Source organism: Ambystoma mexicanum, chromosome 7q (assembly GCF_040938575.1).
Source record: "Ambystoma mexicanum isolate Mex_15411 chromosome 7q, UKY_AmexF1_1, whole genome shotgun sequence".
NCBI lineage: Eukaryota > Metazoa > Chordata > Amphibia > Caudata > Ambystomatidae > Ambystoma > Ambystoma mexicanum.
In genome coordinates this window covers 936,992,309-937,020,123 of record NC_090941.1, presented here as the reverse complement: position 1 = coordinate 937,020,123, position 27,815 = coordinate 936,992,309, and positions in this window count along the sequence as shown.

The window sequence follows — 27,815 nt, the reverse complement described above, 5'->3', positions numbered from 1 at the left end:
TTTAAGTAGGTAGATTGCTTTTCTTAGAGTCAGTGCTAACCAGCACCATTCACCATGCACCCCCACCCATCATTGCTTCTCTTAAATGGATCCTCAGTTTGCTTACTTGTTTCCTCATAAACCACATGAGGAACCTCTATTCCCATTCCACCTGTCTTATAGGGAGAAAGATCGTAGCCTAGTTTAATTAGATGGGCCGCTCATTTAAAAAGACCTCATATACCAATACGAGATGGCATAACTAGTCTAACTTGGTCAAATCTCAAAGGGTGCATAAAATCCACCAGTTTGATATCTTTGGTGGTTATTAAACTGAGAGTCAGCACTTTTTTGAAGAGGGCCAGTACTCATTTTCTATTCAATGAGCTAGGACCACCTCTGTCAAACATATAATCCAACAGCATACTCAATTCCCCTGGCATAGCAAGCTTTTGCCACCTACCCTCCAATTTTCGGGAGGAGGTATCTGGAGTGGTGTGAAATTCCTGCAATGGAAGCCTTTTAAAGCTTTGGTTACCCCAGGGGTGATCAAGTTCTCTAATTGTCTTGTAGCTCAGGAGTTGAGTCTGTTTACTCAACCATTTCTTACCCTCAGGTCAAATCCTGATGTATTCATTTGCGAGATCACAACCCTAAATCTGTGGCTCCTGCAGTTTAGCTTTCGCAGAGATGTTACCTGGATTGGTCTCTACCTTAACTAGCTCACCACTACCCATTTGCGGCTTCTCTGTCTCAATCATAGGGATTTTCTATCCTACTTGAGATAGTACAGCCTTAATAATCTCTCTAAGGGTTGCCTCATTTAATGGTTGCTGTGAAACCTCCTGCCTATGCAGGTCTCCCTGGATTTCCAGGGTCTTTAACTTCAAATTAGCCTGGATCCCACTGCCTGATCCCTGCAGATCTCCTCTCTCTCCTTGAACTTCTTTAGGACCAATGTAGCCCCATCCCCCAAGACCTTCCCACATTGCTTAGCTAGCACGGCTGTTTTTCTTGAAAGGTTGTCTTAGAACAAACCTTGTTATCTGGAAGCGATATTGGCAAGCGCACAAAAATATCAAATACTAGGGAACTATTCGGGGAATTATTAGACTGAACAGTTTTTGGCACCGTTCTGAGATCTTTATTTATTTGAACATTTGTAAAGCGCACAAAGCCTGAAGGCAGCTAGGCGCTGAAACTTGAGAAGGTGGTTACAGTTTTTTTTTTTTAAGGTTTCCATAAAAAAAACATTTAAAATACATTTACAAAGTAAGAATACATATCCATAAAACATTCAAGAATTACATGCAGAGAGCAGCTAGAATTACAATGGCTAAGTATACTTGGTATTTGTCCTGGTGGCAGCGGAGTCATCAACATGAACGCTGAGAACTGAAGAGCATGGTATCTGTATTGAGAGGTCGGACGTAAATAGTAGGGTTTTTAAGTTTTTCCTGAATGACCAGATGGATATGTCATTTCTAAATTGAGTGGGGAGAGCGTTTCACAGTTTGGGTACAATTACCGGAAAGCTTGAGCCTCCCATTTTCTGCCTTCTATGTCTCAGGGTGATGAGCAGGTTAGTGTAATAAGACCGAATATGTTTCATGGATGCAAACAACCCGGTAGTAGATATTTCATAGGCAAGTCCATGTACCTTTTTCCCCACCTTTTCCTGAGCCACATGGCTGGCGGATGATTCACCTTGCATCAAATTAGAGCTACTTCCTAATAGATCATCTAATGCATCTGCCACAATTTTCTCTGTTCCCAGCTGCGTGTCACTATCCCTCCCACTGAATTGATAAAGGGGGTCCTCTGGTAAGGGCACATTTCGTAGATATTTACTAGAGGATTTTTTGTTTTTTTATTTTTTATTACTATTTTAATTTTTGGTTGAACCTTTTTTCTGGTTTTGGGGCATTAGCTTATTACCTTCCCCAATGGGTTGTGCTACAGTTGCACCTTGATTATCTTGATTTAGAGCAGTTTCAAAACCACTCAAAACAGCCATCTCAGCACCCCCAGCCTCCCCCACTTGCATACCTTAATTCCTAGCATGTGCATGCTACTGATATTGATTTGATATTGATATTTTATTTGTATCACGCTCATACACAGGTGTTTCAGAGCGCGATGAGGCAGGGGAGGGGAAAAAGGGAGTACAAAAACAACGATCTTACTAGGCCCAGTGACACAGAGAACATGCAAGTGCAGGGGAGAGGGAAGTGGGAAAGTGCTGGAGGGAGCGGGGAAAAGTGGAAAGTGCTAAGCAAGGGAAAGTAAGAACAACAAAGTGGTAGTTCGGACAGCAAGCGGCAAGTGCTAGGTGTAAGGTGCAGACATAGGGTGACTGATAAGTACAGAAAAAGGGGAGGACTGTAGGGTTACAAATACAGATCCAAGTGCAAGGGGTTCCTGGAGGCAGTGCAGGTGTGTGGCAGGGTGAGCAAGTAGCTGTGCTCAAAATCAGAGGGTAACCAGGTGCACAATGCCAAAGCATAGCAGATCAACAGGGGAGAAGAGAAGCGAAGGCAGTAGCAAAGAGGAAGGTCTTGAGGTGCTTCCGGAACCAGAGATGGTTCTCCTCAAGTTTGAGAGTGGCAGGGAGGCTGTTCCAGAGGAAGTCCCGAGGCAAAGACAGAGATCTACCCCAGCTCGTTTCTTTGAGAAACGACTGACCCTGAGGGAGTTGGAGGTGGAGGAGCGAAAAGCTCAAGAGGGAAGGTGTTTACGGAGGGAAAGTTGAAGATATTTTGGATCCAGGCCCCAGAAGGCCTTGTGGACAATGTAAAGGATCTTGAATTTAATCCTTGCAGCCACTGGGAGCCAATGAAGCGATTTCAGGGCTGGAGAGATACAATGTCGGGGCTTGAGGCCAAGGACAAGTCTTGCAGTCTTGTTCTGGATGAGTTGCAAAGGGCGGAGAGAAGAAGCAGGAATATTTGGAAAGAGGCTTTTGCAGTAATCCAACCTAGAGAGAACCAGGGCTCAAGAGACAGTGTGCTTCTGGGGAAAGCAGAGTAAAGGCAGAATACCTCTGAGGAGGTGCTGTTGGAAGTTTGACTTTTTTGAGACATCAGAGATGTGGGCAGAAAAAGAAAGCGTGGAGTCAAAGATGACCCTGGAGTTCTTAGCCTCGCAGGTGGGGGTAGAGGGAGGGCCAAGGGAGGCCAGCCAGGGGATTATAGGAAAGGAGGGTGAGGGTGTGCCGATGAGGTGTATCTCAGTCTTGCTGGCATTCAGGCAGAGATCATTGGCGGCACACCATCTTGAATGGCAGACAGGCAATCAGAGATGAGAGAAGGAGAAGAGGTGACCGAGGGAAGCCTGAAAATGAGTTGAGTGTCATTCGCATAGCAATGAAAATTGGAGCAGAAAACGGCAATGCAATGGCCGAGAGTTGCCAGGTATTGGTTGAAAAGCCAGGGTGAAAGATTAGACCCCTGGGGAATACCACAGGTAGAGAGGGAGAGAAAGGAAAGGATGGACCTAAGTTGGACCTGGGAAGGTCGATCATAGAGGAAAGAGGTCAGCCAGGCCAGAGCCTGATCAGTGATAACCAGGTTGTCACAGAGATGGTTGAGCAGGATGGTATGGTTGACCGTGTCGAAGGCAGAAGAGAGATCGAGTAGGATGAGGACAGAGGGGATGTTAGAGTCAAGGTTGGAGAGCAGTTCTTCACAGAAGTTCAGGAGAGCAGTTTCCGTGCTTCTGGCAGATCTAAAGCCAGACTGATGGTCGTGGAGACAGCCAACAGAATCAGAGTGAAGATTAAGCTTGTAGATGGCCAGCTTTTCCAGGAGTTTGTCCAGGAAGGGAGTGATAGAGATCGGGCGATAGTATGCCGGGCAAGAAGCATCGGCTGTGAGTTTTTTGAGAAGAGGGTGCACAAGAGAGTGCTTCAGAGGGGAGAGGAAGGCTCCCAAGGTGAAGGAGAGGTTGCAGAAATTGGCCAGGGAAGGAGCAAGGGTGTCAATGTGGTCCTCGATAGTTTAGGTGGAACAGGGAAGAACCTGTTTTGACAAGACTTTGAAAGATCGGACTTGTGTAGAGATCTCGTCAGTGGAGAAAATGGGAAAGGAAGAGAAGGAGGGTGGGGGGTGGCTGCAGGAGGGCCAGCGTCTTCAGAAGGAGAAAGGAGAGGAGGGGGAGGGGAAGAGAGGATGGACAGGAAGTCCTGGGTTTTTGAGATGAAGTGAGAGGCAAGGGCCGTGCACAGGGCCTGGGAGGTGACAGGTGAGGTAGAGACTGCAGCAGCGTTGGCCAGCACCTTACAGATGTTGAAGAGTTCAGCTGAGTTGTTAGATGCCGCAGAGACACAGGCTTGGATGTGTGCTCTCTTTTTTGAGTTGTACCAAGAATTGCACTTGGCTTTGGGCTTCAAGTGGATCCTCATGAAAGGGTAAGAGCATTAAGAGATAGAAGAGTGTCAGAGATAGAAGAGTAGAGCATGGAAAAGGCTATGTCAGGGTGTGAGTCAGCCGGAGGCGGGGGGGGTGAAAGCCTCAACTGACACACGTTTCATAGGATGGATGTCCGTGAAGGTATGCGGCAGTGTTGGGGATGGCTTTGCCTGGGGGATGGAGAGGGAGAGATGAGAGGAGAGGAGGGAGTGATCGCTCCAGGTGAGAGGAGTGGTTAGAGGGATGAAGAGGGAGAGGTCAGAGCAGATCAAAATATCAAGCGTGTGCCCTGCAGAATGAGTCGGGCCAGAGGGGAGGATAGAAAGGGAGAGGGAATTGCAGAGGTTATGGAAGAGTACAGAGGAGGAACAAGGAGAGTCAAGATGGTTATTGAGGTCAACTAGAAGGTGAAGTTGAGTGGTTGAGGCCAGGAGGGAGGAGGAGAGGTCTGCCCACTCAGAGAGGAAGGAAGTGATCTAACCAGGGGTGCGATAGATAGTAGCCACAGTAAGAGATCGGCCAGGAGAGAGAGAAAGCCTGCACAGAATGCATTTGAAAGAGGAATATGTCTGCATGGGAATGATAGCGACAGGAATCCACTCAGGGAAGATCACGGCTACACCCCCTCCTGACCGGGTGGATCTGGGAGCAGAGAGGATTTTGTAGCCGTCAGGGAGGAGAGTGTCAAAGCTTGTGACAGAGCTGGGGATGAACCATGTCTCAGTGAGACCAAGGACATCGAAGTCAAGTTCTTCAAAGAGGTGGCAGATGTCGGTGTTTGACAGCAGAGCGAGAGTTGAGAGTGACAAGATGAAGAAGGTTGCCAGCCTTAAAGGCCTTCTGGGGAGGAGTACAAAATCAGAGGTACGCCCTGCAGAGGTGAAGAAGAAGGAGCCTGAGGGGGCAGAAGAGGGGGGAAGAGAGGGAAAGGAAGCCAGTGGGGGGTGTAGGGGACAGCAGGAGATGAAAGGAAATTGATGAGGTGAGGGAAGCGCCTATCAAAGAGGAGGAGATTGGCTTGAGGGCCTTGGACTTTGACGGTGCCATTTAGGTAGACATTAATGATGACCTTAGAGAAGTCGAACGGGGCCATAAGGGCTTGCCAGCGGTTTCCACCATTAATGGGAGAAGAGGAGAGAGGACAGAGCACAGAGATCAGATGAAGAGTCCATAGATCTGGCAAAGGAATGACAAAGAGGATGTTGGTGAGGGTCTGTCTGGAGGACGTGCTGGAATAGGTATAGGTATCAGCGATAGGGAGACCAGGGTTGGCAGCCAAGATATCCTTTTTAAACTTCTTCCTACCAGACTTAGTGAGAAGGGAAGGATAGTTGATGGAGAAGCAGTTGGAGAAGATAGGAGCATCAGAAAGCACCATGGGTGAGTAGAGAGAGGGGCATCGGGAAGAGTAGAACAAGTACAGGATACTACCATAAAAAGGCCCCAAAGGTGGCTGATCCTTAACAATCTCTTCCAAAGAGGACATGTAACCAGATATTATTTTTAAGTAGATTGTTTGTGCTTTCATCTCACACCAAATATTATCCCACAAATTCTGTACAGCAAGAAATGTCGTCTGCGACTCCTTTCAATTGGTGGGCTTTAGTCGAGTCAGCTCCTGTACCAGTGTTATACTCCCCTCCCCATCTGATGCTGCATGTAAATATTCAGATGGAGCCAAAAGGGAGACCTCAACTATTGAAAACAAAATGTGGGGTATCCAGAAAAGAGCAGTCCAAAGTCTCTTTGTCTGATAGCGAAGAGTCTAGATTTTCAGCACCTAGAATATGGTTTTGAATGCTCTGGGGGAGGTTATCAAGGACATCATTCACCCCTGGGAAAGAGTCAGAGCTTAGGTTTGATTGAGTGTTCCCCTCCTTTTCTCCCCTTCACCTTCTCCAGGCCCATGGGGGGAACTCCCATCAGAGACGGGGGAGCAAGGTAACAGTAAAGCCAAACCTGCCCTGTCCCTTTTTTCATTATCAGTGACTTACGGTGATAGCACTCCTCCAAGACTGGTTAGGTGAGATTGTGTAGCAGCAGGTATATACATGTTGAGTTACTCACACAATTGGGGGATGAGAATGAAAATAGATTTCACACCCTCCGTCGATCAATGCTTCACACCTGCTATGTAGTCATGGACATAATTGTACGATCAGACTGAAAAAAAATGGGCAGACCGTACAAAAAGTCTGAAAAATGGTACCACCTGAACTAAAAGTTTGAACCTTTGGTGGTAGCATTGTACGTATGTATAAAAGGAAAAAAAGACTGTAGGGGTGTCCCCGGCAACACCCTGCTCACTATACACAAGTGCCACGATGCCGAGGGGATGATGTACACTCTACAAATCTGAATAAATAAATAAATATACTGTGTGGTATAGTGAACGGGGTGTTGTGGGGGACAACCCCGCAGCACACCCAAAAAAAAAATAATAACAATAAAACAGAGGCTGCTGGGGTGTCCCGTCCCCACAACACCCCGCTCACTGTACTTTGCAGTATAGTGAGCGGGCGTTGTGGGGGAAATCCCTGCAGCTCCTGAAAAAGAAGAAAGAAAAAAAGAAAAAGAAAAGGTCCCTGCGGCACCAGTTTCCGATCCCGGAAGTGACAGGGAACTGGCACCACAGGGACACAGCGTGAAGAGAAGGTAAGTAGGGTTTGTTTATGTTGGGGTGTGGGTGGGGGTGTGTTGAGGGTGTGGGTGGAGGGTGTGTCATGTGTTGTGGGTGTGGGTGTGGGTATGTAGGAGTATTGAACGTGTGTTTGCATGGGAAATGTACAAACATTTTGTGGTTCGTACATTTCACATGCAAACATTCCGGCTGCGGGAAAATCAGCCGCGGTCGGATCACGTAGATCCATCATGGACAAATCATGGCTCTTAGAGATAAGAGCAGGAGTCACCGTCCCTCAGGCACCACAAGTCCACGATCAAAGTTGATGAAAAAGGTACAGATGGAAAGACTAGTTAGGCAGAGATGCTACAAGTGCTATATGCCTATTCAGTCAGGTGTGGCTCAAAGGGCAGGGGAAAAGAGAATACTTATCCACACAGCATTCACTGCAACCCACGCTGGTAACACTGGTGAAGCTGGCTGCTAAGGCAGAGCACCGGAGCAGTGTATTTGACAAAGAGAAGTCATGGCTCAAAGGGCACGTGCCCCGCAATCACCACATCTCACACCAGTTGGGTGAATACATTTCACAAAGCAGACAAAGGAGGCATACGAGATCTTCACACAGTTTCCCACTAGGCAACTTGTCATCAGCTAGGAAAGCTCCACACACTGGTTGTAGACTCACGATTATGCATCCTCATGCTGAGCAGTGTTATTGTGCTGCTTTATATGTGAAGTAGTTTATGCAGTGTTATGCTTTGGGTTCACCTTGTTGAGCTTTCTGCAACTGATGTGGTTGCTTCTAGGTTAGTAAAGAAACCAATGTTCATGGATACAATGGAAGCTATGTTAGCTTTGTTGGGTGATTGCCTCTTTTTTCACTATCCCAGCACCCAATTACTGAGCTAGTGCCTAAATCATTCTCCCTCTTAGTTGTACTAGTGTTTAAATCCTTATTCTTTACATTACCCAAGTGTTACTTTTTCGAGTCTCAGGAACCCATCAGTAAGTCATCAAATTCTACCTTGTCCTTCACTTCCATATCTTGGTATCCTATTAGTAATCTATCATGCTGTTTCTGTATCTTACATATGTGCATTAGTATGTGAATACTAATCCATTGTTGTACCATAGTTATCTAAAATTTAGCAGGGAAGTAAAACAGTATTACAGTGTGATAAATGCTTCTTTTTGGCATTGTGGACACTTAAAAATTAGCTTAAGTGTTAACTGCAGTTGTAATAGAAATATGCTACTCTTCTATTTGTGCCTTTACCACATCAGCCATTTCAAACATGTTCCAGTGTGTCTTTCTGTCTGCAATAAAAACAATGTTTAATGTGTTAATTAATATTTTGTTGACTCATATTAAAATGGTATGTTTTGAACTTTTTTATACATTGTTTTTATTTGGTTTCTTAAATCTTGGTATGATTTGTTTTAATATTTTCATTTTGTAGCCGATTGTTGCAAGAAGCCTACCAAGCAATGTCCAAGCAATGGCCATCTGCACGGTAGTACAATTTCTTCCAATGATTGTATTGAAAATGTCATTATATCATCTGAAAAAATACTAATATGTCCCATGTGTAAAATATTTCTCATCTACAAATCTATTTGCAAAATTATATCCAAAATAAAACTTCATCAGGAACCACGTGTAAATTGCAGCTGTCAAAGAATATGCTCAAAAACAAAACAAAAATGTTTTAAAAGAAATGTGTGCAGCAATTAGATGATCAGAAAAGAGAGGGTACAACTACCAGGTGCTTTTAGAGCATACAATTGAATAAAAGCAACCCATTAAACAATGTTTCAGCATCAGCTTTTTCCAATTTATGGAAAACTGTAAAGCAAAACAGATTTTTCTCCAGAGGTTTACACACAAACGAAAAGTGGAATGATTAATTACTATATATGTCCATCTGAAAACTAAGCTACTTATTAAAAAATGAATCACTTAAGGCAGTTGAGCAAGTTTGGAAAATAACTCTTGCAGAAATGTCAGTCTCACAAAACAGGAATTTATGTTTTGTACACTCTTTGGTGGGAGTGTCTCCACACTTCTATAAAGCATTTTTTAAAGAGGAAAGTTATCATCAAAAGTCAGCTGTGATTTTTGAATCAGGGAGATGATTTGAAGTTTAAAACAATGTAATCAATAGATGTGAGTTGATAAAGCAGAGTCTTACCAACACAACAGTGAAGTTAGGGAAAATTTCTCCTGAAATGAGGAACCCTCCCCTCCATTCCGAGTGCTCTTCTATGTGAAACATTCACCCACAATTATGCAAACTTTGAACATTTGGCTAATTTCTTTTCACAATATGAAAATGTGCAAAAAACAAATCAAACTACTATAGAACATGAATCAGTATAAAGTTCAAGAATGCACAGGTTGCAAAGTCATTCCGTTCAGTTTGTTTAGGAAAATAAAATTGTATCAATCAGTTCCTCCAACTATGTATGTTGGCTGCACAGCATACACAGTGTGATACCTTCTTGTTAAGATGTATTTCTGTAAAAGACCACATGGGTCTTTTGCATGCCTTTTTAAACTGCTGAATACTGGCCGCATAAATGAAGTGAAATTTACTTTGGAATCTCTTCAAGAGTCATATTTTAAGTTGTACTTTCTACTAAACTTTCAGATTTTACAAGTAGCCCTCATGACCCAATGCTTTCAAAGAAATGTATCTTTAAAAGGTGTACCATTGAAAAGCCTGAAAAGACTTTTGTGTCTTACTGATGCACATTCTTTATATCACAGATACTGGAAGTGGGTATCACTCAGGATGTATATGATGGTAGAGAAGAGAGTTGGAAAGCACTCTTTCTGCAGAATTGTAGAACACCATTTTTATCCTAGTGAAACTCATGTCATGTGGCAATATTATTTCACTATCTTCATAAAAGATTATAGGCCTCATTACGAGTTTGGCGGGAGCCATGCCGGCAAAACTCGTGAAATTACCGCTACTCAGCAATGGGGACATACGGGGGCCATTCCAACCCCGGAGGACCCGTTCCATCCCCATTGCCGGGTGCCGGTATTCATTACTCCCCATTCCCATTAAGCCCATAAGCCACTTGGAGCCAGTGGAAGGAGTTCACAGCTGGAGAGACGCAATCCCTGGGCTTGAGGCCAAGGATAAGTCTTGTGGTCCTGTTCTGGATGATTTGAAGAGGGCGAAGAGTAGAGATAGGTAGGTTCAGAAAGAGGCTGTTGCAGTAGTCCAGCCTAGAGAAAACCAGGGCTCTGAAGACAGTGAGCTTCTGTCGGAAGGTGAGAAAATGGAGAATACCTCTGAGGAGGAACAACTGGAAATGGGCCTTCTTGGCAAGGTCTGTGATGTGCGAAGAGAAGGAGAGAGTGGAGTCGAAGATTACCCCAAGGTTTTTTGCCTCACAAGAGGGTGAGGGCAGAGGGTCCAAGGAGGGTGGCCATAGTGAGAGAGGAAAGGTGTGAGCAGGGGTCCCAATGAGAATTATCTCAGTCTAACTGGCATTAAAGCAGAGATCATTAGAGGTGCACCATGCCTAATTTGCGGACAGACAGGCAGGGGTGAGTGAGTAGGAGGAGGAAGAGGAGGGTAGCCTGAAAGAGAGATGTGTGTCATCCACATAACACTGAAGGTTAGAGAAAAAGGTAGAGATTCAGAGGTCCAAAGGGGCTAGATAGACATTGAAGAGCTACGGGGAGAAGATAGAACCCTGGGGACCACCGCATGTGGAGAGAGAGGTGATGGAGAGAAAGGACCTAAGCTGAACCTGGGATGGTCAATCCAGGAGGAAGGAGGTCAACCATGCCAGAGCATGATCTGTGATGCCAAGGGTCTTGCAGAGATGGGTAATCAAGATGTTGTAGTTGACTGTGTCAAATGCAGAGGAAAAATCAAGGAGAATGAGGACAGAGGGAGAGCTAGAGTCAAGATTAGAGAGCACATCTTCACTGTTGTTCAGGAGTGCAGTTTCTGTGCCTCTGGTTGCTCTGAAGCCAGGCTGATGGTCATGGAGACAGCCAACAGATTCAGTGTGGAGGGTTAGCTATGAGATATCCAACTTCTCCAGGAGTTTGCCCATAAAAGGAGTGATAGAGATTGAGCAATAGTTTGATGGAAAGGAGGAGTTGGCAGAAGGCTTTTTTAGTAGGGGGTGCACAAGGCAGTGCTTGAGAAGAGAGGGGAAATATCCAGTGATGATGGAGTGATTACAGAAATTGGCCAAGGCTGGAGCAGAGAACCAATGTTGTCCTTAATGGTTCTGGATGAGCAGGGAGTCACCTGTTTGGGTGAGCCTTTCATAGACCAGACTTGTCTGGACATATCCTCAGTTGTTACATGGGAGAAGAAGGAGAGAAGGAGTGGAGTGGGGTTGGCCAAGAGGGTCTGCTAGAGGTGGAGGCAGAGAGAAGAGGAGAAGAGGAGAGTGCAGACAGGATGTCCTGGGTTTTAGTGGTGAAATGAGAAGCCAGAGTAGGTGTAGAAGAGGTAGCTACTGCAGTTGGATTATCCAGCTGCTTGCAGATTTAGAAACGTTTGGCTGTGTTGTTAGAGGTCTCAGAGATGTGGGCTTGAATAAGAACCCTCTTCTTAAAGTAGATGGAGAGTCTGTATTGCTTTTGGAGCAGGCGGCAGGCCATTTTGTCAGAGGGTGCATCCAAAGCGACACACTTCCGTTCAGCTTCTCTGCACCTTATTCAGAACAGTCAGATTGGAGTCATACCAAGAATTGCACTTGATGGCAGTCTTCGGGTGGATCCTCAGGGGCAATGATATCCAAAGAGTTAGAGATGCAGAGGTTAAGGTTGGAAAGGGCTGTGTAAGGATGGGAGTCAGCTGCAGGAGTAGGTGGGGGAGAGAAAGTGGAGGCGAAGGCAGCCACTAAAACTTTCTTCATAGGTCGAATGACCGCGAAGGAAGATGGCAGTGCTGGATGTTCCTTTGTCAAGGAAACAGGAAGCTTCAAGTGAGAAGAAAGAAGAAAGTGGTCAGTATGGATAGAAGAGTAGTGAAAAGATTAGAGAGAGGGATGTCTGAAGAGATGAGAAAATCCAAGATGTGGCCGGCAGAGTGAGTCAGACAAGAGGGTCGAATGGAGGGAGGAAGAGAGTTGCATAGGTTGTGAAAAAAGCCCAGAGAAGACTGGGGAGTCCAGATGGATGTTGAGATCCCCAAGCAGGAGAAGCTGGGAAGTAGAAGAAAGGAGAGAGGAAGTGAGGTCAGCCAATTTGGAGAGGAAGAAGGGGACCTGGCCAGGTGGCCTGCAGATGGTGGCCAAGGTCAGAAAGAGGCCAGGAGAGATAGAGAGCCTGCAGACTAGGCATTCAAAGGAGTAATAGGTCTGAGTGGTGATGACAGAAGCAGGGATCCACTCAGGAAATACCAGGGCCACTCTGCCTCCAAGTCTATTGGGCCTGGGATCGGAGAGGATCTTGTAGCCCTCAGGGAGGAGTGTGTCAAAACTTGTGACAGAGCTGGCTTGAACCATGTCTCGGTAAGAGCGAGAACATCCAGGTCCAGGAGTTCAAGTAAGTGGCAGATGTTAGAGGAGTGTTTGACAGCAGAGCGAGCGTTAAGAGTAGCCACGTGGAGCAGGTTGCCACTTTTGAAAGACTTCTGGGGGAGGGGGTGCAGGGGAAAGCAGAACCCCTCCGAAGTGGTGTAGTTGAAATCTCTTGGTGCTGTAATTATAAACTCTTCATTGTCAATTCTAAATGACATCATTATTTGAATGCCATATATTTATTGATCAATAATAATAATAATAATAATAATAATAATAATAATAATAATTCACTAGAAAACACAAAAGTCATTCCTCCCGCCTGATCCTATCAACCTAAGGATGTTACTAGGAGAAAAAGAATATCTAAACACACTCTCAGATCCTTGTAATGTCAAACCCTGAATTTACATTTGTCTCAGTACTCATTTTGTTCACATTATAAATCGCTACCAATTCACATGGTGCACACTTACCATCTTCCTATATTAAATCATATTCTGTAACACAAACCACACACAGTTTAAATAAAGTTTCTATAATCAAAAAATGAGAAATTTGCCACAAGATGAACAATCTTTAAATACAAAAAGTACACTCAACCTATTTTAAAAGTTACACATAAAATACACTATGTCCTATGCCTATTATAAAACTCACAACTCCCACTACGCCATCTCTCTTCCACCTCCTTCCAACAAACAAAGCTGTTGAGCTTATGATACCTCCTCTATCACATATCCACATCACATCTCTTCCTCTGAGACTCAACTTCTCTTGCTTATCTCATAAACTGAACATTGCACTTTGAAATGCTTAGTCAGCATGCAACAAAGCTTTCTTTATCACTGACTACTTTCATTCCAGCTCTCCACCCCTAGACCTTCTTGCTATCACTGGAACCTGGAATTATCCATATGATACTGCCACTCTGGTGGCCCTTCATGGCTCTAAACTATCCTTTATTCACTCTCCTTGACTGACTGGCAGAGGTGGAGACATTGGACACCTACTCTCTTCCCGCCTAAATGCCTCACACATCTCAAATGCCACCTCCTCTCCTACCTCTTTTGAATTCACCATAAACTATTGCTCTGCCTCACTTGGTTCACATCATCTCCATCTATCACCATTCTGGCTGCAATGGACCGTTATTTTATGATTTTGGGCAACTCATTGATTCTCTTTCCACTAAACATCATCTCATTCTCTGAGGTGGCTTTAACCCCTGTCTCCAACCACTTCTCAGAATCTGAACTTCAGTATTTTCTTAGTGACGAAACTCCCCACTCTATCCATAACCTACCTACCCACACAGTGGGTAACTCTTCGGACCTCTTATTCATCTCCCCCTCTCTCTCAGCCACTAATACTACTGTCACACCATCCATATCTGATCACCGAATTATTTGCACCACCATCTACCTTCCACCACATGACCTTTCCTCACCACTTGCTTCACCTTTTCCTAAAAGGAATTGCAAACCTTCTGCCATCCCCCTTTCTCTCAGACCTACAATTCTCACTCTCCTCCTTCACACCCTCTTCTCCATCAAACCCGATTCACCAACACCGCCCTCTCCAGCTTCCAATCCCTACTATATGGCTCATTCTCCTCTCACTTCCCACTACTTATATTCACCCCAAAGTCTCAGCATCCTCAACTATGGGTCACACCATTCATATGCTTTTTCTACACAGACATGCATTACTTGCCCAACAAATGAAGGCATACCCATTGCATGAGGACCTGCAATGCTACCTCTCTGGCCTGAACTCTCTCAAGCCCACTCTTGATAGAGCGAAAAGGGAATTCTGCCTAACCCTCATTGACTCTCACTCCAACCATCTTTGCCGACTAGAGGTTACCCTAAACTCATTCCTCACTCCTCCTAAGTATATGGCTAGCAACTCCACCCTCACAGCTAATGACATAGCTGAATACTTTGCTGCAAACATTTCAGAAATTAGAGACTCTCTTGACCTTCCTCACACTCCCTCCTCCTACATTTTACACTCTGCCTACTCTACCATCATCCTCTGGCTCTATCTCCCTTTTTAGTCACCGTACTACTGAAAAAGTGCTATCTCTACTGATGAAGGCTAATCCCTCTTGTGCCCCATAAGACCCTCTAGTCAAACCTATTGCCCCTTGTGTTTCCTCTCACCTCAGGGAACTCTTCAATCTATCCTTTGATTCTGCTTGCCTTCCCCTCTGTTTTCAAAACAGCACCGGTCATCCCTCTGCTAAAAAAGCAAGAGGCTGGCCCAACCTACTGGCTAATTTTCGCCCTGTGTCTCTCCCTCTGCACTGCTCTAAAGTGCTAGAAAGGGTTGTGTTCAACCGTTTTACCAATTTCATAGACATCCACAACCTTCAAGAGCCCCTACAAGCAGGTTTATACTCCTGTCACTCCACGGAAACTGCTATCATGAATTTGTCTAACTTCATCGCCTCGGCTGAGAACTCCAATCTATCCTCTACCGTAATTCCCCTTGTCCAGTCTGCTGCCTTTGACACTGTTGATCACTCTGATCTCCTTAATACTCTCTTTCTTCTTGGGATTTGTAATCAAGCCATTTTGCCTGGATTGAATCCAACCTTGCACCCCACACATTCTCTGTCTCCTGGAGCAACAACACCTCTCTCCTATAAATTCTGATGTTCCCTAAGGCTCTGTCTTGAGTTTGCTCCTCTTTACACTCTACACCTCTGCTCTTGTGGCACTAATCTCCTCATTTGGGTTCTCCTACCAACTCTTTGCAGACCACACCAAACTCTTCTTCTCTTTTCATAAACTCTACTCTGATCTCTCTATCAAAATGTCCAACTGTCTCTCTGCCATTACAGTTTGGATGGCTTCACACTCTCTGATTTTAAACTCTACCAAAACAAAGGTGCTCTTCTTTGCTGCCAAACGCTCTCTCGAATCTCTTCCTCTGCCTATCAAGTTCCCACCTGACACTCTCCCCTACTCTTCTTCAGCTAGAAACCGCAGAATCATCTATGACCCTTCTCAAACCTTCTCAAATTTCATCTAAAAAATTGGAAGAGCAGCTCGCCTCAACCTCTTAATATCAGGAAAGTCAGGCACCTCCTTCCTTTCAACACTGCCAATCATCTCTTACCAACTCTTGTCTTCTCTAAACTGGACTACTGAGCCAGCATCCTCTTTGGGCTCCACAACTATGCTTTCTATCCTCTCAACAAGATCTTTAACTTCACTATCAGGACTCTCTTTGAACTCCCTCACATCACACCTACTTCCTTGTAAAGTCACCAGGCTGGATAGCTGATGATTCAAAACAGGGCCAGATTTAAATTCACAAATCTATCCACAGTAAGGCACCACTGTATCTATCCTCCTTTACCCAACTATACAAGCCTTCTCGTAATCTCTGCTCTGCCTCCTCGACTACCGTTGTGGGCCCTCGCCCTCGTGGTGCTTTCTCTCTTCTTGCTCCACTTGCATGTAATTCTCTTCCCTCCGACATCCGTGAAATAGTCCACACGGATTTGTTCAAAACCAAACTGAAAGCCTATCTCCTAGGCTTTGAGTTACCCTCTTAACCTACCTCTCATCTGCCTGCTAGCTAACATGTGTTCCTCACATCTAACCTGCCTCTGTCCCTCACTTCTTCTGCCTACCCTCTAGCACTTCACCCATCATGGTCACATCCAGACCACAGCTGGCTGTTCCTCCTACCGCCACTTAAAATGGTCTTAATCTATGTATGTCCACTTGTTCTTAAACTATGTATGTCCACTTATGTATTGTCCCCAGTGACTTTTCCATTTGCTCCCCTCCACAACCTGGTCAGAATGTCCCTCAAACTCACCCCATTGTAAGAAGCTCCATGCTTCCCGTCAAATCCAATTTTGTATCTATTGTATGTTCTTTTGTGATCAAAATAACATTGTTCCTCCTATATATAAATGCATTGATTACATTAATTACATTACATAAAAAGCTTACTATTTACGCATGTGCCAATGAAATAAACAAACTGCTAAAATATACAACAACTAGTAATATTGCTGCACCAAGAAAAGTCATACAAAATCTTAACCTACACAGCCATCATTATGGCACATTACAATGTTCCCCACAAGTAAATACTTGATCTAAATTAAAACGTAGGTAACTGACATGTAAATAAACCAAATAGTTCATTTTGCACCATAATTAGTATTGACAAATGTAATAATAAGAAGGCTCGGGACTTCATGCTGCAATTGTGCTTTAATCAGCTGCCTACCCAGGAGATACTAGGAGCATAGATGGGAATTCCCTGGGGTGAGAGTCTGTAGATTGTGTAGATCCGAGGTTGAAACCTTCTGCCATATAGCCACTGCGTGTCCTCGGATCAAAGCCAATTACAACTGTGGTTATATCTCACTTGTCTCTAAAATAGAAAGTGTTGTAACAGATACATTTTGTGGAGCAGTGTTCACTAGAGAATGCACAGAAAGAACTATAGTATTTTATACTTGGCAGCTATTTGTTAGGAACATTGATATAGCTTAAAGAGTGATTTCTGTAGTTTAAAATGGTGAATAATTATTTATTTACTGTATATGTCTTAAGTATGTGGCAATCTGTAATTGTTTTAAAAACATTGTAAACATGTTTTTTTGGTATAAGTAAATGTAAATGTAATGTATATTGTAAATGTGTATGTACAAACTGTTTAATGTATACGATGTGTTAAAGTTTTGTACAAAATCAAAATGACACAATATAACAGCAAAAAATGTGTTCTTTATTGAGTACTTTCCACATTTATCCACGCATGCCCTCTGTATGACAAAGTCATACTTTTCTTTAAAAATGACCAGCTACTACACTTATAAAGTAGTATGCTCTCTCCCGTTGATTTTACTAATTAATGTCTGAAAAATATGTATTCTACTCCAATAAGTCTTTTTTACATGGGTGGAACTGAAACATGTGTACACACTGATCTAATGGGAACGGCACATTGAAGGGAATGCACAGCATGGAGCTCATAAAATCTTCTTTGAAAACATTAGCATGTAAATGAGACAAAGCACCCAATCCAATAAAATGCCCCCAACATTTATTACCAGTGAACCATTCAATGTGCATTCAGAAACACCTACATCTTAAAATCTCTGCCAAGAAATGATTTCTTACAAATCAACCTCTTCTGTTTCACAACTCAAAGCAAACCACCAATTCCAAACACTTTGGAGTGTGGTTCCCTACAAAACTGAAACAGTCAGCACCTTGACAGGTGCTTTCTTGTCTTGCATTGCCGTATAAAGAAGGCATGAACTCTCAAGGTAAAACTCTTTGGTTCATGAGGGATTTATGGATCTATTGGTTTTTGATCTATCACAGATTCTTAAATAAGGATATTAATTGTTCCAATTTTTGAATAATTGGTTTGGTGTAAGATATATAAAATGGAATAAAAGCTATTCGATGACTAACAGCCAAATGTCATGCTAATTCATTGTGGAGGAAATGGTTTGGGGAATGTACAAGGTTTGTCCATTACATTAATGATGAAACAAGACTTGGAAAAACTAATGGAACTATTTCCTCACCCCATCTTTATCTTTTCCAATCTGACTCAGAGGAAAAAATGGAGATAGACCACCAGATGTAATGTAATGGTAACATTTAGAAATCCAGGATAAATGTTAATAAACCATTTTCAGCATTCATGACAGACCACAACCAATTAGTGATTTCGAAAACAACATCATACAGTTCTGCATGACCAATTATAGACATGACGGACTACACCTAACTGATGCAGGAAATGCAGTGTTCCTTCAAAGCATCAAACCAGTACTCCAGATGTGCTAATATACTACACTCAGAGTACCCCAAAAGAGTCCTTTTTACCGACTACTAATGACCTATAAATAAACAAATACAATAACATTTATTTTACCTGTGGTTGCAGTTCATTGACTTTTATCATAACCGTGGTTTCATAAATTGGTTAATAAAGGGGACTCACTTCAGGTTTTATACTGCAATACTACTTGAAAGATCAATACAGTATAACACTACTCATGTACTTATGTAAAGTAGCTAAAGATAAAGAAAGCAGAGAATAATACATAACAGTAAACTGGGTATGGAAACATTTCACAACCATACAATATAATAGCATGAGTGAGAATACACAACCTAAAATACATTGTGTGGGGTATCTATCTAAAACTAGAGTATGATTCCTCCTTTTTATATTCATTTTGTCAAACTATTTTCTTCTATTTTTTGCCAAAGTCTCACATACACAAAATTCTAATAAAAACACACACCGAAAATAAGAAAGACTCACAAATACCTACCAGGTCACTGAGCATGGCCTTTGGCCATAGCCCGTGATTTATCACACCCGCCGTCACTATACCTATAAAAATAACCTGAAGAAATAAATAAAACACTGAAACCCCAAAATATATAGCCGCAGGCCTGGAACTACTCCTACCGCGGTTATCTGAAATCCTTAATGGCCTCGGATATAGCCACGAATAACTGCAAACGGCAGAATTTTTCTTTCTTCGTTCCTACTCCCCAAGGTCCTCACCAAGTGCTCCCCTTAACTCTGGCAGCTCCCCCACTCCCCAGATAGCCTCCTCACCTGCCCTGCCCTCTCCCTTGCCCCCCACAACAGATGCTGTTTCTGTGACGCAGTTTGCTTTCAGATGTCGGCTATTCGCTGCTGCTATAGCTGAGGCTACAGATAGCTTTGTGTTGCAAACTGGTGGTCGGACCACCTCCAACTCCCAAATTTGACTTGGTGCCCTCTAGCAACCCCCCAACCTCTAGCATGATGGTATTTGCATATTTTTTTTACCTGCAAATAGCTTTTTCCCTGAATTTCATTTTACCTTCTCCTCGGCTATAGCTGTGGATATCGTTCGCATCGAGAGAAAAAAAAATGGCTGTCGTTTAATTTTTTTTTAAAACATTTTTTGGATAAACCCCCTTCTCTGTCAAATATTTAAAAAACTACTGCACTTTTGGAAAATTATTTAGTTTTTTATGCTTAATAACTATCTAATTTTTTAACAAATCTTTACAAGACTTTGCAGTCTGGGGGTGCCCATGGGCTTTTAATCACTTACAGAATTTTGGCCAAATCGTTACTGGAATCAAAGGTTATCAACAATTTTGAGGGGTTCCTATGGGAGTACGACTCACCTTAACTATAGGGCTGTGACCACTGCCCCATTATATTTATATATATATATATATATATATATATATATATATATATATATATATATATATATATATATATATATATATATATATATATATATATATTATAGGGTGGTGATCCTCCCTATAGCTAATGTGAGCCTGTGACATATAGGAATCCCTCAAAATTCTATTGTTAATAACTTTTAGTTTGAGTAATGGATTTGCCCGAAATTTCAAAAGTGATTCAAAGTCTGCAGGCCCTCTCAGACTGCAATGGTTTGTAATTATTTGTTAAAAAATCAAAGTTATTAAGCGTCCCAAAAAAAATCTCCAAAATTGCGGCCTACTTCCCATTCATTTTGCCATAGACAATAAAGGTCAAGTTTTGCCAAAGTGCACAGCCGAAACCGCTGGACGGATTTGGAACAGGTCCAAAACAACTTGGGCATGAAGCGTTGACTCATGATCATTGTGTGGTTTGGGGTTATTCCGTGCTGTGGTTATTCTAAAATTTGTAGCAGAAGGGTGTGCCCCCTTTTCCAAAAATTATAGTTATATCTACCGTGGTGCATTGCAGGATCATGTTTTTCAAAAATGAAATGACTGCCATCTTGTTTTTCTCTCGATGCGAGAGATACTTGCGGCTGTAGCCGAGATTAGGGTAAAAGGAAACGCAGTAAAAAGCTATTTGCGGGTAAAGAAAAATACAAATCCTGTCAGGGTAGAGTTGGGTGGGAGGGCTAGAGGGCACCGAATGACATTTGGGAGTTGAAGGAGGTACAGGGACTGAGTTTGCCACACAAAGCTTTCTGTAGCCTCGGCTACAGTCATGAATAGCTGACATCTCATAGAAAACTGTGTCAAAGAAGCAGCGTGTGTTGTAGGGGAAAAAGGAGAGGGCAGGGAAGGTAAGGAAGCCAGCTGGGGGCTGAAGGGAGCTGGCACAGATGAGGGGGGCACTTGGTGAGGTGTAGGGTGGGCAGGAAAGCATTTGTATTCACCATTTTGCCGATTATTGTCCCTCTTTCCGAAGCTACAAAAGACTACAGATAGCTGAGGCTATATGTAGTATGGTAACTGCGGCTATGTAGTTTGGGCGGTGTCAGTGTTATTATATTTTTTTGTTGTTGTAAATTTCTTTTTATTGGGTTTTGACAGAGTCATGCATCAATTGAACCAAACAACAGGAGGGTCATACCCGCTAATAATACAGTGGACAGCATGTTACGCTACACCATTATGATTCAGGTGAACTCTTGTCTGGCAGTAGGATATCCGAACTGTGCTCTTGCAAATAAATTATTGACCGATGGGCTACAACAATGTAGTCCTCGTCCCCTCAGTGTTTGTGGCGCACATTTCATGCTTAATTGATTGACGGGCTGGGTCGGTCCCTCTTCTTGGGCATCATGCCCCCATTCCCTTCACTGGAACCCATTATGGAACTGTAACCATTCTGATTCCACGGAGGAACTCCCTCCGTGGGTTGCTTCTGTGATCTTTTCCATTAAGTATATGTCATTGGCTCTGCTGGACCACTCTTGTACTGTGGGGAGGAACCTTCTTTTCCAGTATCTGGCCCGGCATGCTTGTGCCGCCAGAAGAAGAAAATGCCCCACAGGTGGGGGCGCACTCCATTTGTCTTCACATTTCTCCATCCCAAACAGTACAAATAGAGGGTCCAGACTCTGCATTCCCCCTCATGCATCCCTGATCGACCCCAAAACCTCTGCCCAAAACTCCTGTACCTTGGGGCATTCCCACCATATGTGCCAGTAGTCGGCTCTGGCTCCGCATCCATGCCAACAGCGGGGGGTCCACCGTTGGGAATATTCTGGACAGACGAACTGGGTCATATTGCCATCAGTGGAGCAGTTTTATCATGTGTAGCTTGTATTGGCATAAGATGGAATTCTTAAAATCACACCTTCACATTTTCTGGCACAGATTATCTCCAATTAGCATGCCCAGGACTCTCTCCCACTGTGTTCTGAGTCCCTGGGTTCTAGCAATGCCCCATAGAGGCGTAAAATGAGGCCTTTCATGACTGCATACCCATCCAGGACCTTCTCCACTTGGCTGAGATCCCTTTAGATGAGTTCCTTCCACTTTCCTAACATGAATATCCCTTTTAGTCTGAGGTATAACAACAGTGATAATTTGCCTCTGCCCAATGCCTCTTCCAGCTTCTGTATGCATATACATTCCTCTATTTGTACTAGTTGACCCACCCTGGTCAGTCACTCCTCAAACCATGACTGGTAGCGCTCAATCTCCGGAATTTCATCTCTAACCGGTGGCGCCAAAATGTGGCTCATGGGGAGGGCCAGGTAGTAATACCCCCTCTTTCCCCCCATGGCCAGGACTTCCCAGAGAACCCACAGGATTGGATGATCTCTAATACGTCTTGGGAGATTAATCCTTGGGATCAAGAGCCATTCCCCCACAGTTGCAGGGATTAAGTGTTGATTTTCAAGGAATACCCATTGTTTGTCTGGGTCGTCCCTCAAGTGTGGGACCATTGTCCTGAGTTGTGCCACCATATAATATGTCATCAGCTCTGGTAGGCCTACCCCCCTCTCTTTTGGCAAGATGAGTGTCCCATATCCCACAATGGGTTTCTGACCCTGCCAAATGAACCTCATAATACGTTGCTTGGCTTCTTTCAGGTGTGCGTCCGGTGCCTGGATCGGAAGCATTTGGAACAGGTATAGCACCCTCGGGGGGAGATTCATTTTTATCGCATTAAGCCTCCCCATCCAAGACAGCTGCCCTTTTCCCCATGTTTCCATTTCAGAACACAACCTTTCAAACAACAGAGGGTTGTTAGCTTGGACTAGGTCTTGTCCAGGTTGAACAATATTGATCCCGAGGTACTTCACCCCCTCCAGCTGAATCTGCAACCCCAGAGGTTCCAGTTCTTCTATCTTTCTAACGGTATCGGAAGCACATGGAAAGACCACTGATTTTCTGATGTTCTCCTTGAACCCCGAGAACCCCCCAAACTCTTTGATTACCTTCATAGCCACGGGGATGGACTGTGCTGGATTTCTCAGGTGCAGCATGACGTCTTCTGCATAAAACCCAAGTTTAAACTACCTACCTTGATGCCCTCTACCTGTGGGGTTTTTCTCAGATGCTCGCCAGTATTTCCTTCATCAGGGCAAAGAGCAGGGGCAACATAGGACACCCCTGCCTCATCCCACTTTGCAGCGGGAAGGCCTGGGACAAACTCCCATTGACTGTGTCCCTGGCCATTGGGTTTGCATATAGTGCCTGGATGCCCTGTTGGATCCCCCTACCGAATCCAAATTTTTGGAGTACCCTTTAAAGAAATCCCCAGTCCACCCCATCAAAGACCTTCTCAGCATCTATGGACACCAGAACTGGGTTCCCCTCCTCCCCTGTGGCAGCTCCCATGTGGAGTAGTGTCTTGTGCAGAGTGTCAGCCCTCTGTCTGCCCTGAATAAATCCCACTTGATCTGAGTGGATGAGTCTCGGCATGAGGCCCTTCATCCTTGTGGCCAGTATTCTTGTGAAGAGTTTAACATCCACGTTTAGTAGAGATATGGGTCGATAGGATTTTCAGCTCTCGGGGTCTTTATCCGCCTTTGGTATAACTGTGATCAGCGCCTTTCCAAATGACAGCCCCCCCCCAGTGGCCAGTATGTTAGAAAATAGGCCCGCCAGGTGCCGCGCCAAGGGTCCTGCAAATGTTTTATAGAACCCTGCTGTATAACCATCTTCCCTTGGTGCCTTCCCCAGTTTTAATCCCGCTATGGCTTTCAATACCTCTTCTTGTGTATTGGGTTTATCTAGTTCAAGGCTCTCCCCGGCACAAAGACTCGAGAGGGGCACTACTGCAAAATATGCTCCCAGTGTTTCCTCATCAGAGACCCCCCTCTTTCCCTTGCAGGTTTTCATACAAAGTGTCAAATTCGCCGGCCACTTTCCCTGCTTCTGAGCGCCTCCGACCCCCTTCTCCCCGGATTGTGGTCAACCCATCTCTCTGCTCTCTTGCCTCGGCATCTCCCCACCAATATCGCGTCTGCCTTGTCCCTCTTCTCATAGTATTTTTGTTTCAGGCATTGCAAGCTAGAGAGCACCTTTCCCATCTCTATGGGCCTCATTACGACCCAGGCGGAGGACCATGGTGCTAATAGCACCATGGTCCATGCCGGTAACTTACCAACTCCGTCATGGAGAAAGGGGGAATTACCACCCCATTACAAGGTTGGCGGGGCGGTAATTCCCCCTTCCTCCATGGCCCTTCCCCCTTCCCATTTTTGCCCCATAGGGCTCAATGGGAATGGGGAAGGCGCTAAGTACGGTACCGCAAATTGCGGTACCGTACTTAGCACCAAGGTCCCTTTGCAGGTCCCTACTTTAACGGCTGGTAAAACCAGCCGTTAAGGTCCGGTCCCGCAAAGGGACCTCATAATTAGGCGCTAAGGGTTTAACGGCGCCGCAGCCTTTTACGGCGCCGTTAAACACTTAGCGCCAGGTTCGTAATGAGGACAATGTCCCTTAGTTCCAGATGTTTTCCACTAGCCAATTTAAGATCCTCCTCCATCTCCCTGTCCCCTTTACCTGCCACCCTTTCTAAGAAGCAAATCTCTCCCCGGAGGTTTCGGGACAGTAAGGTCCTGATTCTCTTTTTGGAGGCGCTCTCCCTGATGAGGACACCCCTTCATGTTGCTTTTGCTGCATCCCAAACAATGCCCCTTTCAACTTCTCCGGTGTCATTGAGTCAGAAGAATACTTCAATTAGCCTCTTTCATATCCTCCACAATTACAGTGTCCCTAAGTAGAAGGTCATTACATCGCCAGAGAGATTCCCGGGATTTCCAGTCTGACAGGGCTACATCCATCTCTACCATGTCGTGGTCCGACCAACTGATTAGAACACTCTCACAACTGCCCACCTTATTAATATGCTGTTGTTGCATTAACAGGTATTCTATCCTTGTTCTGGAACCGTGGACTGACGAGTAGAAGGTATAGCCCCTCAACGTTGGGTAGGAGTCCCTCCAGATGTCGATTAGCCTATGGTCCCACATGTAGTCCACTAATCCTTTATTTTCTGATCCCCCTGCTCCCTGAGGGGATTTGCCCACCATTGTGATCCATCCCCCTGTCTGCCCACATATGAAAATCTCCCCCATAATGAGGAGGCCCTCTGTCCTGTCCAGAACCTCTCCCGCGGCTTCTCTCAAAACTGCATTTGGCCAACATTTGGGCAAAAACAGACAATATGGTTATTCTGGAATTTTCTATGGTCCCCGAAACCACCAGTGCCCTCTCATCGGCTCGACCTCAGACCACCAGGTCTACTAGTCTGATCCTCTGATTCAATATGATCCCCACTCCTCCCTTTTTAAGGGGCCTGATGCCTAGAAGACCTGCCCATTATGCCCCCTGGAGTGGCGCCTTTCTTCCCCATGTACTGTACGGGTTTCTTGTAACAGAAGTACATCTAGATCGCAATTATGTAATTCTTTTCACAGCAAAGAGTGTTTTGTGGGGGAATTGAGGCCTTTCACATTTAGGGAACCTATCCTGAGGGCCTCCACCTGGCCTCCAATCTCAGGGTGTGCCATATAGCCTCATGATTTCCTCTCCTGACCACTCGGTTTTGAACAATACAGTGTTGTCACTCTGCACCTTGGATCTGCCTATCCATGTATAGAGCCCTATGTCCACACTATCCCCCTCCCCCTCTTCTCCCCTGAACAGTACACAGACTGAGATGCCCACCCTAATGTGTGCCACTAATGAAGAAGACTTGATTCCTCTGTTGCCGTTTACCACCTCACCTACCCCCGGCAGGGATTTTTCACTTTTAGGTACCCCCATTCTGCTTAACCATGGTTCCCTAACCTTCATTTATTATTCCCCCTCCCCTCATGGGGGGGGTGTTCAATGTTTTACATTTTCTGCTGCCATGCATCTTCCTCTTTGTGACACCCTCCTGGTCTCCAGCCACCTTTCACTCTTGATGACCTGGAGCACCTGAAGTGCCTCTTGCCCACTGGTTACCTGATAGTCTATTCTCCACGTTTGAAAGTCAGGGCAAAGGGAAAGGACCACCGATATCTGATGCCCTTGTCGGTGAGCCATTGCTTGAGTGGGCGGCAATCTCTGCGAAGGGCCAGTGTCAGGGCGGACAGGTCCTGGAACACCTTAATCGTGTCGCCCTCATAAAGGAAGCTTCCAAGGCGCTTTGCTTTCTTGAGCACTTCCATATTCTCCCCATATCTAAGGAAGCGGACCACTATGGACCCGGGGCCTCTCCCACCAGCGCATCCACCTCTGTGGGCCATTTCCAGCTGCACTTCCGTGCCTCTGGGTTTATCAGACCTTGTACCTTCCACCCTACTTCGACTGCTGACTCCCCTTTCTGTTCGTTCACTCCCAGAATTAGTAAGTTGTTGCACCTCTCTTGGTTTTCCAGGTCATCCAGCTTCAACAATGTTTCTTCCTCCCTCATTTCAAGGTCTGCTAAGGGTACTTCGTATTTCATGTTGAAGACATCCATTTGTAGGTGGTTGTTCTCCATCCCCTCCATTTTGTTCTCTAATTTATCTACCCTGTCCTTGAGATCACAAATAGATTCTTGAATGTCCGTTCTGATTGCTTGAATCATGTGGAATATATCCTTCAGATCTTCTCTGGTGAGCGCTGGGGCAGGGGTGTCCTCTCCGGTCGCCATCTCGTGAGAGCTGGGATGCAGTCTCCCCCTGATTCTTCCCCAAATGTCTCTGGTAGCGTTGCAATGATAGGACCCCTGTGGGAACTTCCTCGTGGTTGCAGACTGCTCACGTGTGTCCTCCAGGACAACTCCTTTGTCTTCCGGCAGGGTGCAGGCCCCTTTCTTCTGTGGCTATAGGCGATATAATGTCGAGGGTTTGGTCTGTTGCCCTCCACTTACTGACAGTATCTGGGCATCTGTACCTGGCCTTGTACATCTGCCTCCAAAACTTCAGCGAAGTCCAAGGCCAGTCTGTAGGCCCCTGCTTAAGCTTGATCTTATAGGTGGGTGTCTGTCCTCTCTCTCACTTGGGTTTCCCACTTGGGTAGAGTCTTCTCCCCGCTGAGGCTTGGATTCTGCTTCAAGTTGGCCATCTCAGGGGTAGGGGTTTTCTCTCCCCCACAGTCATGTACCGCATTAGATCAATTCCTCTCAAGCACTGTGCAGATCCAGGGCCCTCAGTTAGGGCTCCATGGTACCCCGGTTTGCTTTCAAGCGGCCTCGTGCCACATATATCTCTGGGGCGCCTAAGCATCTTGTGTCTGCCCACTAGGTCCGGGATGCAGAGGGTATTAGTCCGCTGTGTCCACTTGCTCAGTCGGTTTTTGGTATTCTTAATATGTGTATGTTTCCTGGGCCAAGTTATTGTTCACATCTGTCCCGGGGGAATCTCGCCACTTGGTGCCAAATGCGGAGTCAAAAGCCCTTCTGGGGCATTCTTTTCACTCCTTGGGCCAGGGTTGCAGTCTTAACGGTGTTGCACTCTCCATCCCGCCCTCACGGTGGGCCTTGGCGCAAATGGTATGGGTTCCCATGACCCTCTCATCAGATGGCGCCTCCGCGTCGCAGTCGGGCCACTCCTCTCTTGACTTTCTTGATATCTCACTGTGTCCCACTAGCACCGGGCCGCCACTTCTCCCTCACCGGTCTTTGCGCCTTTCGGGGCTGTTCACCATCCGGCTGCCGGCAATCGGCCCACCGGGTCTCTGGTTCTTCTGGGAATAGCCCACGAGGGGGTGGCTGTGTTCGTGCCACTGGTAATGGGCACCATTGTTGTCTGACAGGGGCCAGCACGGCTCTTCTGAATCTTCTACCCGACTGCAGTAGTGGTAGGGAGGATGTCCTCCTGTGCTCTTTGAACATGTTGTGGGGCCCAGTCCCCACCGAGGGTACCTTTGGCTCTCTCGTTCACCTGGGGTCTGGCCACCACATGCCAGTCCCCCCTCCAGGGGTAGCTTGAGTCCCGAAGCTGTCTCGGGACGCCGTTCAGATCCCCAGTTAAGTCACCCCTGCTTGTCCGTTGGGGGTAGCGTGTTGGAACCCTCTCCGCCTTGGGGCAGAGTCCACGGTCT